The sequence below is a fragment of the Centruroides vittatus genome, unplaced genomic scaffold, assembly GCF_030686945.1.
Source record: "Centruroides vittatus isolate TY-2023 unplaced genomic scaffold, ASM3068694v2 contig_620, whole genome shotgun sequence".
Classification (NCBI taxonomy): Eukaryota; Metazoa; Arthropoda; class Arachnida; order Scorpiones; family Buthidae; genus Centruroides; species Centruroides vittatus.
Window position 1 is genome coordinate 4,021,086 of NW_027122381.1, and position 21,296 is coordinate 4,042,381.

The following is a 21,296-nucleotide window of genomic DNA, read 5'->3' on the forward strand; positions in this document are numbered from 1 at the left end:
AGGACTGTGTTATGGTGAATCGGAACGTTTTGAGACTAGATTAACTTCTGAAATATAATTTTTTTTGTTTTTTATATTTTTCAATATGTTTATTTTGTTTGTAAAAAATAAAAAAGTAATTTAAAAAAAAATTTCGTTTGTCTTAACATTGACAAAAATTCAACGCAAAGCGACACGCAACGGAGAGAAATTTCAACATGGGATAGATTAATTAAACAAAGCAAATTAACTCTTTTTGAATTTAAATTAACCCCCTCCCTCTGGGATGTTTTTCTACACATACTCATTCTTCGGGGTCCTTTGAAATTTTTAAGTGCAAAAGGGGGGTCGCGGACCAAAAAGTTTGAGAAACACTGCTATACAGTATTTTAAATCTCACGGCAGGTTATATAATAAATAACAACAATAAAGCTTTATAATTAAATTACCATATATATTTTTAATATACTTTGGCAAGTATTTTTGATCCTAATTCGGATCTGTTTCAGGTCAAAACATTCTATACAAAAATTTGGAATTTTAAAATTACTGGAACAATTAAATATTTGAACAAAGACAAAAATTCTCATCTATGTGTTTCCCATCTGTGTTAACATTTAAATATTTGAACAATTATAAAAATCATATCTGTGTGTTAATATTAACACTAGAAATTGAAAACAACATTAAAATAAAATAAAATTTAACATAAAAATTTAGCATATATATTTGTAACAAATTGCAATGGAAGTACAGTAGAGCATCAATTATCCGACTCAGTTGGGGTCTGGGGTTGGTCGGATAACTGAAAAAAATGGATAACAGAAAAGTATGAAAAAATACATTATTAATATAGTATATCAGTGTATCCCATGTAATTAGTATATTGCTATTAACCTATCCCATGTTGAAATTTTTCTGTGTTGCATGTTGCTTTGCGTTGAATTTCATTGATGTTAAGCGTAACAAAATTTTTTAATATAATAATCGTTGCTATTATATCGTTAAAAATTATTTCTTTATTCTGCACAAAATTAATACAGTACTATACTGTATATTGAAAAATATAAAACAAAAAAAAAATATATTTGGGTTACATATTTTACATAAAGTAGGCCTATACATTATAAAAAGAAGTCCAAAGTTTTCTTTTGCTTTACATCTGACACTCATTTTTTCCCACTGAATCCTGCACACATTGGATAGCAATTGGATAGCGTAACATTCTTTTTGCTGTTCTAACCACTTTGGAGCTGTCTCACGGCAGTGAAAAGCTTCCTCGTTGGATGATTTTTTTTCAGCACAGTTAGTGTCGTTAGGCTCTTCCTCATCCTTGCAAGGGTCTTGGTCGTCAATGACACTGGCAATGATTTCATCGTCCGACAATATCTGATAACCAGGGTCATCAACATCATACTGGAGCCAGTTTTCAATGTTTTCCTTGTCGCTTTCTTCAAATCCAGAACATTTACATATATTGCCTTAGGAGGGATCACAAAATAAACGTAAACAAGATGTGGGGGGAAAAGGGTTAAGATATCAGTGATGCACTCTGAACCGAATTACACTATAATACACAAAAAACATAAAAATAACAAATGTTTTTGAACCCCTTCTGGATTCTTAATCATGTTCTTAACTGTTCCTAGATGGTTATTTGATTATGGAATGACATTTAAATAAGAGTTTGATTAGAATTCTAGGAATGGTTAAGAACCTGATGCAGAGCCCAAAGGGGTTTGAAAATGTTTGCTTTTTTATGTTTGTTTGTGTGTATTATATTGTAATTTGGTTCCGAGTACTTCATTATCATTAATTCGGTGTAGTGAGTAGTTATTTATTAAGATGTTATCAATATACTGCTTATATGCAACTATCTCCAGGAGGAACGATGGGGTAGAATCTTATGTTCCAAGCTGCGTATCACTAATTCACATAGGTCACCTGATAGGGGGCTGCCCATAGGTACTCTTCTTTTTTGTAAATAAATTTTGTTACTATATTGAAAGCAAGAGGTGTAGTTGCATGTGTGCTAATTCTAAAATTTGTTGTTAGTGTGCAGGGTTTTTAATGGCTGCATTCTTGTCCCGAGAGTCAGTTCTCTCATTACCAACAGTGCCATTGTTGGAACGAATCCAGATAATATAGTATGTATTTCTGGGGTTAGTGAGGCAGTTGTGAATCTGAGAGGTGATGGGATGAAGAGTTCTTTCCCTTTTGATGAAAGACAACGCTGAGGCACAGTCAGTGGCAGTAAGAATGTTGTTGCTTGTGAAGGAAAACTTGCACCACTGAATGGCCTTAAAGATGACAAAAAGCTCAGCTTGAAACTCTGAACAGTTTGGGCTGAGCTGAAATTGCTCAAAGTGGATCTCATTATTGTCATGATAAACTACAAAGCTGCTACCAACATTCCTTTCACATTTCAAGTCATCAGTGTAGACAGTAATATGACAACTTTCAGGGTGACCTTTTGTTATAATGAAATGTGGTGTAGGGGCTTGCAGAATGCTTAACTCGTTCAGACTCTGGCGAATTAAATACTTTTTAATTTTAATGTAGTTAAACATAAAAACGAAAAAAAATTATAGAAATGTGTTAATTTTGAAGAAAAAGCTTCAAAGTACAATTTCTTTTGTCTCGCCTTAGCGCGAAACTTGACACCGATGTGTCATTGTTTACACAGCTGGATGACCTTGAGAACAGCTGGTGTCGTCTTTTGCGGGACATTCTCATGAAACTCTCGGGAGGAGAAGGGTAAAAAGTAGGGTGAATACTAGATGGCGGTATATTTCTAAATATTTTTTTAAAATTACGATTTTAATTGAAATTTCCGACCCCCCGACTTAATTAAACATATATATAATAAAATCTATTAATTAAAAAAATTAAAAAACTATTGGATGTTGTTTTTGACATCAGAAAATAGCTTTAAATAACTTTACCGAAGTAAAATCGACGCACTAGAACTTTAGAAAGATGAATAAAGTTTTATAAAAAAATCCCATAAAAAAACCATTAAGCGTTAATTGCGTGTCATTAAAGGTTAATTAAACTCGCAATAAAATTTTTTCGCGCGGGTAAAAATTTTTCAAAAAATTTGGAGACTTAGAAAACATCCGAAAAATCAAAAAAAAAAAAATTTTTTAGGGGTCCTAAAGGACCCCATTTTTTGTAATGCTATACAACTTGCCCGAGATATCTCGGGCTAAGGGCTGAACCCGTTAAAAGAAATCTTCCTCTCAAGATTACTGTGGGAGATGATGTCCGTTTGAAGATCAATGGCAGTGCTTCCCTGTTTCAGCTGCCAGAACTTTTGGTAGGAGACAATAGTTTTGTCAATGGGGGCCTGTGAGCAATAACCTGTAAGCTGGTGTTCGATGTGGTGCGGAAGGCTTTTGTGCTTAGAAGAAGTAGCCGTATGTTAGGCTGAAATCAACTTGGACCTTGCACACAATATCCCCTCAGCTTCCACAGTCGTACATGACAATTGGGAGAAAAATTGCATTGTAAATGATGCCCGTTGCTTCGGCATTAAACCCCCCAAGTATTTTTTGCAACTCTGGCAAAAGCCTGAAAGATAAGGCCAGTCCTCTGAGAGATGTATATAATGTGCTGATTCCAGGAGAGCTTGTGATCTAAGATCACTCCCAGATACCAAATTTCCTTTAGACCTTGATGTGCACATTGTCCATGCATAGTGTAGGGATGCAGGTATGCAGGTATACAGGTATACAGATTGCCACAGCCAGGAGAGCTGAAAACAATGGCCTTTGTTTTAGTGGCATTAAATTGCAGCTTGTTGTCTCCCCCATTGGGAAATGTCCTGAAGAACTCAATCTCCCTTTGATCTCCAATTCAGCATGGGAGCATCCCCCAGTCAGCACCAAAGCATTGTCTGCATAAGCCAGAATGCAGTTGTGATTGAAGTTACCTCTGAGGAACCTGTCAAAGATCGTGATCCAGAGAAGTGGGTTAAACACAGAGTCCTGAGGACACCCCTTACGACTTCCTTTGGAAAGTTTGGTTTTTGACAAAGTAGAATGCTTTTCTGTTGTTCAAAAAGTCTCTGAGCAGATAGAAAATGTTGGCTGGGTAGTCAAAAGCTCTAAGTTGGTGTATGATCAAGGGCCACCAGACACTGTCGAATGCCTTGTGAATATCCAGACTAAGGCCAAGGACATGTTTATTGTTATTTAATAGATCTTGAATGCCAGTGACAGCAGCATGGATGGCATCAGCGGTAGAGCGCTGGTGCTTGAAGCTGTACTGTGTGTCAGCAATTTTGCCCATAGACTTGATAAACTGTGTTAGCTTGTTAGCAATCAATTTCTGTAATACTTTCCCAAAGATTGGTAGAAGGGTGATTGGCCATACATCTGAAGGACTGTTCAGCTTAGAAATTGGAATGAGAAGTGCCTCTTTCCAACGTTCAGGAAAAATGCCAAAGCGCAAGCAGATATTGTAGAGGTCAGTGATGGAATCAGGGCTGATACTCCAGGTCTTTTGGGCAATCTTGACAGAAATTTTATCAAAACCAGGGGCTTTGCCCTTCTTGAGGCCCCTAAAGATACAATCAATCTCTTCATAACTGAAAATAAGACTGTCCGGGGTAGTAATTGGTAGAGTACTCTGGTGACGAAGCTGACACTGCCAGTTGTTATTCTCATTCTCAGTGTCTTTCAAGCAAAAATTGTTTAGATGAGACTGAACCTCTTGAAGACTGCTGGCAAAGTAATCGCTATTGCTATTGGCAGTCAGAATGTGGCTTAACCTAAGCTTGCTAGTGCACATTCTTGTGATGTAGCCCCAGATGATTGGTAGAGGCATGACTACAGAAGTCCCTCTAAGAATGCATTTTGGTGTTAAGAATATCTGCCTTGTATACCCTCTGATGTTGTAAATACTGCTGCTTAGGGAGGGATCATGGCATCTTTGAAATTTCTTGTGCAAATGGTTATTTGTCTTGCACAGGTTTGATAGCTTGACACACCACCAGGGGACTGGCCTCCTTTTTGGAAGAACTTTGGGTATGAATTTTTCTAGGCTTCATTAACAGTTGTTAACTTGATTCCTGGCTTTGGTAGGGTCATTGATGTTATGAAGATTAATTTCCCGGGTGAAGTGGTTGCAGAGGTTATTCCAGTCAGCCTGAGAAGCATTAACATGGCTTAATTGCATTAATAACCAATTCTAAACTTCAGATAAAGAGGCATTAAAGTAATTAAAAGAAATATTTCATTTGTGCAAGCGCTTTCTATGTAATTTATGCATGTTGTTCTCAGGCAGTTTGAATAACAAAGAGAATTTGAATGAAATATTTAAAATTTTTTGAAAAATTAACAACATTAGCGGCTTCGGAACAAAACCTTTTAAGAACAGGTATAAATTTTAAACAAAATATTTTTGTAAACACATAAAACTGACGTGCATGTGCCTTAACATACATAAAAATAAAAACCAATTGGAAAAGTGCATGTTACATTAAAATATAAATATAAAAACATATAATATAATTTGAAAACACATGTAAAATACATGTAACTTATATTAAGATACACTTAAAAGATAGATGCGCTTGCGTCTTACTCTACATTGGAGGTGTGGGAAATGAAAGTAGAATTTTTCTTGATTTTTTAACCATTTAACCGTTTTTAACCAGTGAGCCACAGTCCCTCTTCCCTGCTACCACCTTGTGCAGACCAAGTGATTGGACGACACACTGTCCCTCCCTCCCATACTGTGGCTGCCTCACAGCCCGGATTTGCCAGATTTTTAGGCAAAATGGCTTTCGCTTACTCATAGCCCCACTCCCAATTCTGAGACGACTGTTGTGTAATGATAGGGACGCTCTTTCCATCCTGGAAAAATCGTGTCTACTCCATTTCCCTCCAAAACCCAATATCAGGACTATACACCTATTATATAAGCGCTACTGCCAGAATGCTGGCTGTTTGCATATCTGAACACCAATGTTCGGTTGCACTTGGTAATTGCAGTACTGAACTTTCCAAATTGGTGGCACAGCATCACTACACAGCACTTTGGAATCAGGTGGCGATACTCAGACATTATGAGGAGGGAAGCTTGCTGTTTATTTGGGAGGCCCTCTTCACTAAGTTACTCTCCCTGCGCAACTCCCCTACCCTCAATTTACCCAAAGTTTTGACTAATTTATACAAATGATTAAAAAATCGACAATAATTCTACTTTCGTTTCCCACATGTCCAATGTAGAGTAAGACGCAAGCGCATCTATCTTTTCAGTGTATCTTAATATAAGTTACATGTATTTTCAAATTATGTTACAATGTTTTATATATATATTTTAACGTAACATGCACTCTTCCAATTGGTTTTTACCTTTATGTATGTTAAGGCACATGCACATCAGTTTTACGTTTACAAAAATATTTAGTTTAAAATTTATACTTGTTCTTAAAAGGTTTTGTTCCAAAAAGGCTAATGTTAAGTTTTTTAAAAATTTTAAATATTTTGTTTGAATTCTCTTTGTTATTCAAACTGCCTGATGATGATGTGCATAAATTACGTTGAAAGCACTTGCACAAATAAAATATTTCTTTTAATTACTTTAACGCCTCTTTATCTGAAGTTTTTAATTGTGTTAATAGAACTGTTGGCATGACGTCCAATCTAAGTATTTAGTATACCTAACAGGATGAATACCAGAATTGGTTATTGCTTTTTCCAGTGGAGTCAGGCTATATACAGAAGGAAATAAAGCCACGGTCGCTAAGGGTGTCCAACTTCAGAACCTCCCAGTCAGTGACATGTGAGAAGCAGCTGCTGGAAGTAGTAGTGACATCTACCCAGCTAAAACATCTACTGCTCAAAAAAAGTGGAAGGAGGAGAGGGGTCATTGATGATCAGGAGGTTATTTTGTGCTAAAAATTCCTCAAAAATCTTGCCCCTGTCATCAAGAGTTTTGCCACTCCAGGCAGGAGAGTGTGAGTTAATGTCCCCAGTAATAATAAAATTGCCATCATGGTACCTGTCGATTATTGTCTGGATATTGTTCAGAATGTCATTCAGGTTACTTGGTCGGGAAGAATAAACATTGATTAGAATGTATTTAGTATTACCCAGGTAGATCTCAATGCAAACCAGGTATTTGCTGCCATATAGGCTGACAGATGCAGGGAAGGAATCTTGTTGTGTACAGCAGTTGTAACTGCCCAGGGATACTTGTTAATAGTGCCCTTGATAACAGAGCAGTAAGCAGGGAGAAGAGCCAGTGAGTCACAGTGACAGTAAGGTTCCTGTACTAAGATTAGGTCATATTTATGGATTTCAGAAGAAAGGAGGGAGAAGGCAGTGCCTCTCCGCAGATTGACTTGCAGGATCTGTGGAATTTGGGATCCAATGTAAAAAATCCAGCAAATTGTGTAAAGTTTTTGGCTGTTACGAGATTTTATTAAAAATATAACTTTTACATTATTAGTTATTATGAAATGGCAAAATGCTTGTTTTTGAGGATAGTGATTAGTTTTATAAAAAATTGTAAATTTTAATGAGTAAAATTTTCATTAAATTTGACCTCTCTTGAGATTGGCATGTGACCACTCACTATCTTCTCACTCCCTTGACCCTTTCCATGCTGAAAATCTTTAGCATTAAGTAAATAGGTGGAATTCGTTATGCGGCGCGTTTTTGGGTAATTTTTTGAATCGCGATATTTTGCTTCAATATTGCACTATATTCAATCTGTTTTTTGTGTTTGATTAAAAACATATTACAGTTTACGATTGTATAATTTTTAGTTTTATACATATTTAAAATAATATGAAGTTTACGAACAAAAAAAAAAATTAATTTACAGAGAATCGCTGAACTTTGTACATCTGTTAGATAGAAACATCTGTCCTCTATTAAACAAAACAAACCGCAGCTTTCTACCTAGAGTGGGAGAGAAGTTATTGCCATTATTCACACTGTCTCTAATTACTTAGCTGGGAGAGTAGTCGATTGTTATCGTGAAGTGACACCGATTAGTCAGCTGTACGACTGTGTCAGTCGTAGAGCTTTGCTCTTACTTCTGTAAAATAATTAAATGTATTCAAAATATATATGAATTTATTCGACAAAAATTTTAAAGCCAAATTAATAGCACGAACACCTTCCATAGACTTACTATAGGAAGGTGGAGTTTCCCAGGAATATTTATCGCTAGATAGTTTTAAAAACATATTTACTCGCCTAAATATTGTCGAATTAGCTAATTTAATGTCTAAGTGCATTAAATTAGTTAATTAGAATTAAAAATCGATTTAAAAAGTGAATTTACAGTGATTGTTTACATTTTACTTTGAAGGTTGGAGGTGGGGCTTTTCGCAGCAATTTTTTCATTTCATAAGTCTGTGATTAGTTAAAGTAACGTCAACGAAGACAGAAGAGACTCAATAAAACTGTAGGAGTTTCCCTTTGATTGTTTTCAGCCAACTGTGTAGTTAACTGCGAAGATTTACTGTAGAATAGTAGGGGATGTATTTACCAAAATATTTATGGCCCAGGGGTGGTAACAAAATGTTTATTGGCTTAAACAAAGTCAACTGACATACAGAAGAGCGAATCAAAGCTAAGATCTCTGGAAAACTCGAATATAGCGCAAATTAATCGAATTTTTTAATTGTTACCGATCGGTAAGTTTCGCATGACTGATAAACGAAGAAGTCACGTGATACACACCAATCGGTAGCTAACCGCATGGAAAGGGTTAATCACCAAAATTTAATACCATCAATGATTCTTGTAAACAAGCTGGTGTGCCAAATTTTGTTCGTTAATCTTTACCCCATCCTGAGATGTTAAAAAAACACACATCACCAGACGTAGATGAATATAAAATATGACTCATGTCAATCTTTATCCAGTGTGAATGCAATTAACATTTGAGTGACGAACATTTTCGTCATTCAAATGTCACTGAGTAATAGTTTTTTCGCTTTTTAAGGTTCAGAGATGTCACAACACTATGACAAATGTGATATAATAATAATATTTGAGGCTGAATGTTAGCATACCCTTTTATACGTGACTTACAGAAATTGCATTTGTTTTCAAACGAATTTCAATTAAAATTTGCCATTTCTCATTTATTGTTATGAGGAATTCAAAAATGTAATAAAAATTGAGGATTTGTGACTTTGTTTTTGAGATACAAGGTTGTAGAGTGAGCGCACGCAACGAAGTGATATTGTGCGACAAACGTGCATCACATCTCAAGGTCATTAGCTCATGAGCTGTTTCTTAGAAAATTGAGTTTATTGTGAAAAATACGATGGACAGATTTTGAGGAAACATTGCCAATTTCCATTATTTGCAATGACATATTTTCGCTGAGATAGCGGAAAAGTGCCGATACTTCCGGTCGGTAATCGAACGCCGATATTACGCTTCCGGCTTTACGGATCCCAATTCTGTCCGGTCATTTCTTCGGGGACACGATCAGTAACCTGTGTTGAAAATTTTAAGCAAATCCACCGAACAGAATTTAAATTATGGCGATTCTAGAATTTAATAAATTATCAACATCTTACTCAACATTGGTTGTCATGGCTACGGTCATTGATTTTTTGCCATAGAGCGTATAAGAACAACCGGAAGTTCGAGTCTTTATTGGAGCTGATATTTATAGTCCTACTTATTAGCTCTAATTTATTCCCATTGCACTTTATATTATTGATATAATTAGACATTTAATATTGGGATGGAATTATACATTAGGGAACAATTTTCGCAGGATGCAAAACGTATCATGGACGAAGTTAAAACATATGCCATTAATAACCCGAATGGTAAATTTCATGTTACATCACACATGAAATTTATTTTAGATCAATTCCAAAAATTAATTGACTCTGCCGAATCCTCATTTGACAAAATGAAATCTATGGAGCCTTTTATAGATAGAATTAATACATTGGCAACCAAGTCTGATTTGACTGAAATGATTAACACAGGAAAAATTTCTGATATTCAGGGTACCATATTAAGAAAACTGGACGCAATTGAACATAATCTCATTCAAACTGTAGGAGATGGGAATCAGGCAGTTATACAGAGAGAGGTATTAGAGAAAATATCTGCGATAGAAAGAAAAATTACAGAAAGTACAGATAAGGTTATTACAGATAAATTAAGAGAAACTGGAAATCGAATTAATGCCCAAATTATTCAACATTCTACAAAAATTATGAATAAATTAAATGTGGATTCCATCTTAACGAAAGCTCAAAAAATTGAGGAAAGCCTTGATAAGCTGAGGAACGAAGGCCCAATTTCTGACATCATTAACAACCAAATACATATGCAGGAACAACTGATTAATATAAAAGATAAAGTTGTTCTAAAGACAACTCAGGAGAATTTGAGTGGCCTTGGGGCGGCCTTGCCTGACGCCCCCATCTCAGAAATTCTTAAAAATCAGACATACATTCAAGAAAAACTGGAGAACTTGGCATCATACAGACACACAGACACTCCTCCACAAAGAAACTATAGTCAAGCTCTGAAAAACGGCAAGCTTTTTAACACTGATAAAAGACTGAGACACTTAGGAACAAACAGGGAGGTACTTCTCCTATACAGTAAAGACAGCGAGAAAAGTTGCAATAAAGTGCGGCAGATATTATTTGAGATGGTCAAACCATCGCAGTTAGGTATTGGAATTGACAAAGTGAGAAACATTGGAGGTGGAGGAGTTGCTATAGAGATTGGGAACCCTGAAAACGCTCTTAAGCTTGAGCGGCACATAGCTACAGAAGTTCCCCAATTATTGATAAGGAAGCCTCGGAAATTGCTGCCACATGTGGCCATTTTTTCAGTTCCTACTGAGATTACTAGGGAAGAGCTACCATTGTACATTTACAGACAAAATGACCTTATCAGTGAAACATATAAGGAAGAGGAATTCAACGAGGCTTTCAGGGCGAAATTCAGAATGGGAAGGAAAAATAAATATTACAACAATTGGGTTATTCAGGTAACACCTAGTCTAAGAAATCAACTTTTAAAGATAGAAAAACTGTCAATTCAATGGTCAAAATGTAAAACAACAGATTTTTGCCCAGTGCTCCAATGCTTTCGGTGTTGTCGGTATGGCCATTCCACAGCAATGTGCAGCCAAGAGATGCCCACATGTAGCCACTGCTCTGGTCAACATACCTATAACGAATGCACAAATATAGACCAACCTCCGGTATGTTGTAACTGTAGACATGAACACACCATGGCTGGGCATAATGCCAGAGATAGTTCTTGTAGGGTATACACGAGAATCAAAACCAATCTAATAAATAGAACTGACTATGGAATTACAGCCTAAGACTAAATTAGCTTCCTGCAATACAATATAGGTAGAAGCATTGCTTCTACTTCTATCTTAACTTCTATCATCAATCAATTTGATCTCATTCTTTGCCAACAGCCATATTGTGTGTTCCTGGATTTCGTTAACTCTAGCTCACCGTGTATTCATCGTCTTCACATCTAAATACTTAGTAACTACTTTAAAAGAGCTACAAGAGTCCTACAAAAGTGCCAAGAAAGTGCTTCAAGAACGCTTCAAGAGTACTTCAAGAGTGCTTCAAGAGTGTGACAATCATTCACGTCAAATACGCATCGAAAACGATAGTGAGATGCGTGAATGAAATAGAATTGTAGAATTTGACGTCAATATTGAAGAGAAAGGTACGAATAGCTGCAAACATAACTGGACCAAATGGAACTGACGCTAAAGAAAGTCCATATGCAGCAAAGAGACGACGCAATTTTACAAACAATTATTGCAAGTTTACCGTCTCGGCGAAGACGCCTCTAGTTTATAAAATTGTTCGTGCTATGTTTGTTATTGTCTGTGCTCTGTGCTTGTTTTTTTTTTTTTTTTTTTTTGTCTACATGTCACTATATTTGTAGTTGATGTTATGCTTTATTCTGGTTAAATAATTTACATATCTGTAACTCATATATTTATTGTAACTCTGTTATATTTCATCCGGTTATGTATTACGGCACCGGTTATGTACCTTTGGTATCTTTTTAATTAAATAACTGAACTGAACTGAACTCTCCCCAATTCGTTTGCCGCTTTGATGAGGTCAAGTGAGAGGCCTGTATGCTTTTTCCTGTTTTTAAGGATGTTCAAAGATGTTTGACTGTTTGTATAGAATTCTATAGAGCCTTGTTGCAAGGAGACAGCAGTGTGGTGAAGAAGGCATCTCAAATGTACATCAAACTCCTTTCATCACAGCACTTGAGCATCACCACACGATCCCAGAGAGTGGGGTGTGGTGGTGCTGTACAATTGAGTTGGACAGTTCGTGTCACAGTTAGTTAGTTAGTTATTTATTGAATAAAATACCAAAAAGGTACATTCCCGATACCGTAGTATAACGTAACCGGATACAAGCGTGACAAATGATAAGATACATTAGATAAGAGTGTAGATTACAATACATAGGAACAATACAATACAGCAAATTAAAATATTGTATACAGTGTAAATAAAAACAAGAATACAGAAAAAGGGGAAAAAAATAATAATAATACAATGATACACTCAAAGTGCAATGACATGACAAAGATAAGATTATTAAAATTTATACATGAGAATTAAAATGTAAAACAAAGTTATGATAAAAGAAAAAAAAAAGTGGGATAAAATACACTTAAACCTGTTTTTGTGCGGTCTATTTTTGTGCGATTTTTTTTGTGCGGTATATGAATTTCAATCAAATTGGTATACTGCACAAAAATAATTGCACAAAACACATTGCATGTATAAAAAAATTGCACAATAAAAGACCGCACAAAAACAAGGTTGAGTGTACAGTTAAATACAATACAAATACATATGATAAAATAAAGAGAAATAAACTGCAATATTTACAAATATTTACAAAATCTACAATGAATTGTGCAATACACAAGCAGAGGCTAGAAGAACATGCTGAGGAGTAGAATGAGAATCGCCACTAACCGTTGCCAAGAATTCAGTAGGCAGGTACAGATGTTCTTTTAAAATACACAGAAATAAGGTGGAAAAAGACACTGTAGGTGTCTTTATATTTAAGAAGACTGTCCAGATGTTGAGGGGGCCAGTTGTTGTTGTGGGTCTCGATGGTCGTCTTGAGGTGGAGTCGTTCCAACTCCAGAAGCGAGCACTGCAGGGTGTAGTGAGTGCTGCTATCAGAGGTTCCACAGATGTTGCAAGAAGGGTTAGTTGTCCCTTTAAACCTAGCCAGGTAAGTAAAGAACCTACCATGGTTGGTCAGAAACTGAGAAAGATGGTGGTTGGGAGTGTACCACTTAAGAGTCAGGAATTCCTTTATATCTGGAATAAAGTTAAAGGTGATGGAGTCGTTATGATTTCATTCATCCTGCCAAGAGGCAAGGAGATCCTGCCAAAGGATGCCTTTGATGGCCCTGATGTTAATTTTATTATGAGAGAAGGGCAGGGAGTAGTCAGTGGAAGCTTGTTTGGCAATGGCATCCGCCCTCTCATTACCGTGGGTGCCCTGGTGAGCTCTGGTCCAGCTGATGTGAAAATGGTTGGGAGAGTGGATAACAGCTTTGTGAATGCCAGTGGCAATGGGATGATAAGACTTGGCCTAAAGGAGTGCCACTGCAGAAGTGCTGTCTATAATAATAGTGATTTCCTTAGTAGTGTAGTTATCATTTGACTAGTCAATGGCTTTTCTAATGGCAAGAAGTTCTGCCTGGAAGAGGGAGCAGTGCTCTCCAAGCTTGAAATGGCCCGTAGCAATTTCTTCATCATTATTGAAAACAGCAAAGCCACAGCCCATGTTCAAGTCGGTTTAGATCCGTCGGTGAAAATATGGAGGTCAGTCTGGTTAGAGGTGTCGAAACAGATATTGCAAGGAGTCGCTGGGTGCCTAGAATTGGCAAAGCTCACATTGGTTTCCAAGTCTTCATGTTTAATACAGTAATTATCAGTATAGATATCTTGACCCCATTTTATGTGCCACAATTTGGAGTTGAGGGCTATCACTTTATTGATGGGTGCCTTTTTTGCCAAAACTTGTAAAGAAGCGTTGGGGTGGTGCAATACGCCTTGGTAATTTGAAGAATTCGTTGGGGCCTTCTTCGTTGGGCCGCGATAAATTTTCTTTTGATATGCAATTTGATGTCATGCCCTCACCTTCCACAAGCGTATGTAGTGATCAGCAGGAAAATCTGATTATATATTGCATCAAGGGCTTTGGCTGCCAGGCCCCAACGTTTCCTTGCCATGCCTGCCAGAGCATTGAAGATTTTCCTGGTGCGATCTGTAATATACTGGGTGTGGGTATTCCATAATAAGCGAAAGTTTAAGACAACTCCCAAGTACTTAATAGTTTTCTTTATGCGAAAACAATGATCGCCCATCTTGACAGTTGGCACTCTTCAGTACAGATTGGGCTGCCCTTGCTTATTAAATACTATGCCACAGGTCTTGGCAGCATTGAATGTCAGCTTATTTTTGGTTCCCCAATCGAGGACTTGTTCCAATATGTGGTTTCCATTGCGCTCCAGTTCTGCCCGAGAACGTCCACTCAGCAGCACCAGGACATCATCCGCATAGGCCACCATGTCATGTTGCTTAAAATTTTGGTGGAGGAAATCATCACTTTGTAAAAACTTCACTTTGTAAAACTCTTTATTTAAAAAGCCCCAGTACCACTAGGCATCACTGGGGTGGAAAACAGAAAGTATTACACTAGTTACATTGATGTCTTATCAACGATGATAAAGAAGTAATTATGTACAGATATACATCAGTGGGGAAGCCACAGTTGAGTACACTGCATAAACAACTTATACATTGATGTCTTACAATATAATACTTTGCTCATCGGTATAGTTTATACAGCAAATAACATTTACAGCAACAATCGCAGCACCAACATGTCCTACAGTGATGTCTTATCACGAAATATAAACAGAAAATAAATGTACAAATATACAGCACGATGAAACTACATTAACATTGATAACATAATCAAAGCTGACGGTGATGTCTTAACAGGAATGATTACTCACAGCAAAATAACATACAGGGGTTATGATAACAATTCAATGCATACAATTAGTAATTTAAATTAAAAGTATCTTCAAGACACAACACCACTGTCACTTGGCAATGGAAACTGTCTTCACAGCATCATACTTAATTAACTATAGTCCTTCTGAAGTAAGAGGTGACAAGGTCCCTGAAAGCCTGAAAAAGGTTGTTGTCTTGTAACAACACATGTAGGTCCTGAGGCCAGTTCCCACTGGATGGCAGCAGGGAGAGAATGGCGCTTCGTTTGTCGTCCAACATCGGGCACTGCAGCAGATAGTGCCTGGCACCATCTGGTATATTGCATAGTTCACAATTCTGTTCAGTTGTTTTGTTGAACCTGAAGAGATAACTATTAAATTTACCATGCCCGGTATAAAACTGTGTTGTTCTATGTTCAATATAATGATGATTACTAGCTGAGACTGTGGGGAAAAAAACCCTTGTAATGCTGTTGGTCCGCAGGTTCCATGTACCCTGCCATAACTCAGTTGCATTCTCCTTTAGGCTGGAAATTATGTAGTTTTGGGGAGTTGCTGTATAGGTAGGTGTGCCGCTGGAGACAGATGCGGCGCGGGCAAGCTCGTCCGCTCTCTCATTTCCAAGGACACCAGCGTGCCCTCTGACCCACACCACCGAAAACCTATTGATGTTTTTGGTCATTTCCCGGAGAATTTCGTTGACTATGGGATGGCCCCAGTTAAAGTTGTGCATAGCCTGAAGTGATGAACTGGAATCTGTGAAGATTGATGTTGGTATTACTTAGCTCCTCGTTACTCCATTTGACTGCTTTCAGGATTGCCCAAAGTTCCGCCTGAAACGCAGAGCAAGTATTGCCCAGTCTATCAGAGAAATTAGACACTTCCAGGTTGCCATGATACACTACAAACGCACATCCAACTTCATCATTGTTCTTCGATCCATCAGTAAAGACACTGAAGGACTGATCTGGCCAGGGTTGACCTCCAATGTATGGCCAATCATAGGGAGGGACAGAAAGGGTACAACTATTTGTACTCTCGATATTGTCAAATATTACACCGTTTAAAAGGATGTTTTGGCCCTTCCTCATTCTCCATCTTTGAACCGCAATTTCCAAATGTAATGTCACTGGGAGTTTGCTAGCAATAACTCGCAGGGCAGCAGTTGGAGCCGTCGAATAGGCTCTGCAAATACGCAGCAGGGCCCTCCTCTGGGCGGAGGAAATCATCAAATACAACGTTCCATAGCTCTAAGGTGGTAAAGAATAGAGGGCCACCAGGCACTGTTGAAAGCCTTTGCAATGTCCAGGCTGATGGCCATCACATACTTGTAGCTACCTAGGAGGTTGTTAACGCTGCTGATGACGCCTTCAATAGCATCTGCAGTCGAGCGCTGTGGCCTCAAACCTAACTGGTTACTGTGCAGAAAGTTGTTCTTCTCCAGGTGCCATTGGAGTCTATTAGTGATCAATCTCTCCAGCACCTTGCCAAGAACTGGCAGGAGGGAGATGGGATGGCTCTCCTCAGGGTTCCCAGGTTTAGGAATAGGAACAATTCTGGCACATTTCCAGTTACTGGGGAAGATTCCATGAGAGAGGCTGGTGTTATAAATATGCATCAGGTGCTCAGGGATTATATTCCAAAGCTTCTCTGCCAACTCAGGCGTGATATCGTCGCAGCCAGGAGCCTTCCTGCTATTAAGATTGGCGAAGGCATAGTTGATCTCATGTGGCTGGAAGCGTGGAGTATCGAGGATGCTAATTGCATTTGATATCAGAGTCTGAATCTTATGATGATATTCAGTCTCCTGATCTAAGTTATCCTCCAGGCAGAATTGATCCATCCTCCGGTTGGCGGCCTGGAAAAAGTCCTTGCAAGGAGTGGAGGAATGTAAGACGGACCTGCTTTTGAGCTTATTGGTGGCATAGCATGTGATAAAACCCTAAGGGTTTTTAGTCGCCGATTGGCAGAAATGAGTCCAAGAAGTTCGCTTCGCTTTTTTAATCTCAGTTTTATAATTCTGAAGATGCTGAAGGTAGTGCAATTTGTGGTTGGTCCAGCGAGGCTCAGTGTGACTTGTCTGATATTTCTTCTGCAGCCTGATGTTCTCTAGGCGAAGGATTGTCAGGTTTTCTGTCCACTAAGGCACGGGCTTATGAGTGTTCATGTATTTCGGAATAAAGATGCTGCAGGTCTTCTCAATAGTATTAATATTGCCCTCTATGCGCTCACAAGTAATCTGAGGGTCAGGATGGACACAGTCAATCAAGTTATTATGGAGGTAGGTCTTCAGATTAAGACCTAAGATTGTATTTAAGACGTCGGTGCCTTATATTGTCATTGGTGGTGGTGTTAATATTGAAGGTAATAACTGCATGATCATCTATGGAGTCGTTGAGAACCTTCCAGTCGGAAATAGTGAAATAACAGCCCAGGGAACATGCCCTAACATCTATCCAGCTATGTCCCTGGCTGAAGACGAAGGTGGGAGGGGAGTTTGGATTGTTAACAACAAGAAGCCCATTGCGGGCAAAGAAGTTTTCCCATCTTCAGCCACGATGGTCTAGGTTGTCACCTCCCCAAGTGGGGGAGTGAGCATTAGTGTCTCCTGCAAGAATGTAGAAGACATTGTTGAAGATGTCCATGCAGTTTTGTAGTGAAGACAGATAATCGTCGATGTCATTACTCATCGGACAGTAAAAGTTGATTAGGATGAGCCTGTTGTCATTGACAATGATCTCAGAGCAGCAGATGCACTGAGAGCTAATGTTGCTGTGGTGCAGAAGGGACAAGTTTCATTGGGGGCGATAGAGACTGCCCAGGGATACTCTGAGGTACCATTAAAGATGGTGCGAGTGGTTGGGAGACAAGCTGGGCGGTTACACACACAGTAGGGCTCCTGGCAGAAGATGAAGTCGCAGTCATTGATCTTGGAGCTTAAGATTGAGGTCGCAGCAATACTTCTTTCGGTATTGTATTGCAGGAGATGAATACTTTTATTACTGAGTTGGTCCATATTTAGTACTATTAATTACGTTGTTTTTGATACGAGTATAAACCTGACATGTGCTGTCGCGTGCGTTGTGTTCAGAGTTAGCTGCTTTCTCTTGGGTGCAATTACAGCATTTAGCTGGCTTGTCCTTATGTTTGCAGTCTTTGTAGAAGTGTTTGCCAGAGCAGTGACTACATGTTGGCACTGTCTGGCTACAGGACTTAGTCGAATGGCCAAATCTGCAGCACCTGTAGCACTGCAGGACCGGACAGAAGTCCGAGACCCTGCATTTGGACCATTCCACAGAGATCTTCCCCAGAATCAGAAGCCTTTTCCACAGGTTGGGCGAAACTGCACAGCCCAGTTGGTAAAGTCTTTCCCTTTCTTGCCCATAGTAAATTTGACTCTGAAGGCCTCGTTGAACTCGTCTTCAGAATATATTTTGCTCAGGAACTCGTTCTGCTGATAGATAAATAAAGGTAGCTCCTCCCGGGTCACTTGAACAGGAACTGAATAAAAAGTCACGTGAGGCAAACGCTTCTTTGGCTTTTTAATAGTTATTTGTGGAATTTTCTTGGAGATATGTTTCTCAAGCTAGTCAGCATCACTGGTGTTTCTTATCTCGATTGCAATTCCCCCACCTCCGATGTTGCGGACTCTGTCAACCCCAATCCGGAGCCTAGATGGCTTGATCTTCTCAAAAAGGAGTCTCCTGAGCTTATTATAGCTCGCTTCCTCTCCTTTGTTGTTCAGAAGGAGGACCTCCGTACCGGTTTTTGGTCTGTCAGTGTTACCAGAGGATTCAACTATTTTTCCTGATTTAAGCACTGTGCTGTAGGATTTGTCGATGCTGTTCACACAGGGGCCTTGTGTGCAGATCTCTTTAATTTTAGCCTTTGTGCTAAGTTGATTTTCCAGTATTTCTTGAATGGGGCTTTCTTCCAGGAGCTTCCCCAATTTATTGGAGAGGCCCTCCATCTGAGATAATGGTGCTTCAAGATCCATTTGATCAACAAGATAGTCTATGTTGTCACCTATTTTCTCATTGGTCACTGTGATCCTGTCCAATTTATTGTTGATTTTGTTGAGTTAGATGTTTAGATGTTTGACATCGCTGGCACTTTGCTGTTTGTCATCATTGGTGGTAGAAGACCGTGGGCTGTGGCTAGAAGCACTGTCCTTCATTTTTCCCATGATAGCAGGGAGGTCTTCGTAGAGAAGTTTATTAAGTTTGCCGGTAAAACCCTCAATTTCTGTTTTAGTTACGAAACAAGTGGTGGGAGGGTGCAAGATGGGCATTGGAGTAGTGGCTTCAGCATTCAGAATTTTATTGTTTTTTTTTTTTGACTTGGTGTTCCTCTCCCTAATGCGAGGTCAGAGGTCCCAGACAGAACAAACTGTTGGTTTTTCCCAGAGCAAACAGGGTTTACGTTTGGTTTACAGCAATCCCCTATGGTGCTGGCTGCGAGGTCTATTATCTTCTGGATTGGTCATTTATAAAGTTTTTATTCTGAGTGGAGCATGATCTTTTCCCCTTCTTCTCAGCGCAAAAGCCCTTAACTTCATTGGCTATGTGATATGCCTTCTCCAAAAATTCAGACAGAGCTTTGTTCTTCATGGTGAACAGAAGAGAGAACAGTATATGTGGAAAGTGTAATCAACCGACCATGAGAGGGTAGTGTACTGCGTTTTGTGTGAGAAAAAATGCCTGGTGGCCAAAAGACTCTGTCCGAGATGGAGTAATTCAGCTAAGACAGAGGAGAAAGCAAAGTTGGTTGGTTGCCAAAATAACAGGAATAGGTAATAAGAAATACCCTTTATCCTCCAAAATACTATTCTAATAATAATTAAATAAACGAAAGTTTAAATTCGTGATGTAATTTTGACCTTTCGCCTTTCTTGCCGTCACGAACTGTTGTCCTGCCTCACAACTCCCCTTTGCTCAACACTCTCCTCCGCAACCCCTTGTAATTTATTATCCTAACAGTTTTGAAATGTAACATGTCTAGATCCCACCTAGATGTGTTGGTGTAAAATAATTATACACTAATAATATTTAAAACTAATCATTATAATGTCCTATAACATAATAACTTGACAGTAAACATGAAAGAATAAAGTTATAACCATCCTAAAGTTAAAATGTACCAATTAATCCCTATTGCAAAAACCCAAACCCTTATAATTCGATTAACATTAAACGAATTGCTACCCTCTTTTAGGACATTATTGACTAAGCTAACTTCTAACAAACCCCCTTGTGCCGCCTCAGAGATTAAGCCCTCCCACTAGACCCGATCGAATTTTACGAAATTAAAAATTAATTATCTATTCCCCAATTAGCATACAGTAACAATATATATATATATTTTACTGTATGCTAATTGAACCAGAATCCAGAGTAGATTCCAATAGTATCCTCGAAGATGTAATGCGGTTAATACTTCCGGCACAATCACAAAAATTACACAGAGCACAATTTAACACGTCTTCCCTATCGATGAGTAGGGCCCACTAGTTCGGTGTCACAGCTGCCCCCTGCAACAGAACGTTGGTGTTCTGCTGTACAACTGGACAGCATCCTGGTGGTCGCCCCGATATAGTGGTTGCGTGCGCCCCCAACACTGGGTTTTCCAACAGAATGGAATATATGCCAGACTTTTCTAGAATCGAAACCACATCCCGGTCGTTACATAAAAACCTCCTCAGACTAGGGCGCGGGGTAATAGTTAAAAGTAAATTATTTTGCCCCAGACTTTTCTTTGAAGCCAAAACACACAAAGAGGGCTGGCTGTTGAGGACATTGGTTAACAAGAAGTCCCACCCCACCTACTTTCTTGAAAAAGCACTTGCTAAGCTGCTTTGTGAGCTGCTTCCCTCCTCCTCCCAAGTCACACCCTTGTCTGTCACGGCTAAGGCTACATTATCCACTACGTTAGGTGGTTTGTCCCCTGATACATACACCTTCTATAAAATGGATGTTGTTGCATTATATCCTTCTGTACCGTATTTCGAGGCAGTGATGCTTGCCAATACTTTACTTATCAAAGAGGGGTTTCAGTAGGTTTTGCAGATTCGAGAAGCCTTACTCTTCGTCACAGAGCACAATTACTTCCGTTTCAATGGGAGGATGTATCTGCAAAAGCAAGGGGTACTGATGGGTTCACCGCTATCCGCTGTATTAGCGGAACTGAGACATCTTGAACACAGGGTCTTTAAATCCCCTCTCATGATAGCTTACCCCTTAATATACTTGAGGTATGTGG

General features: G+C 38.6%; 1 protein-coding gene across 6 annotated transcripts in view; it reads left to right on the plus strand.

The window, feature by feature from the left end:
* Gapvd1 (GTPase activating protein and VPS9 domains 1) overlaps positions 1-21,296 on the plus strand; it is a 259,607-nt gene that overhangs the window by 102,476 nt on the left and 135,835 nt on the right. The window lies entirely within an intron of this gene.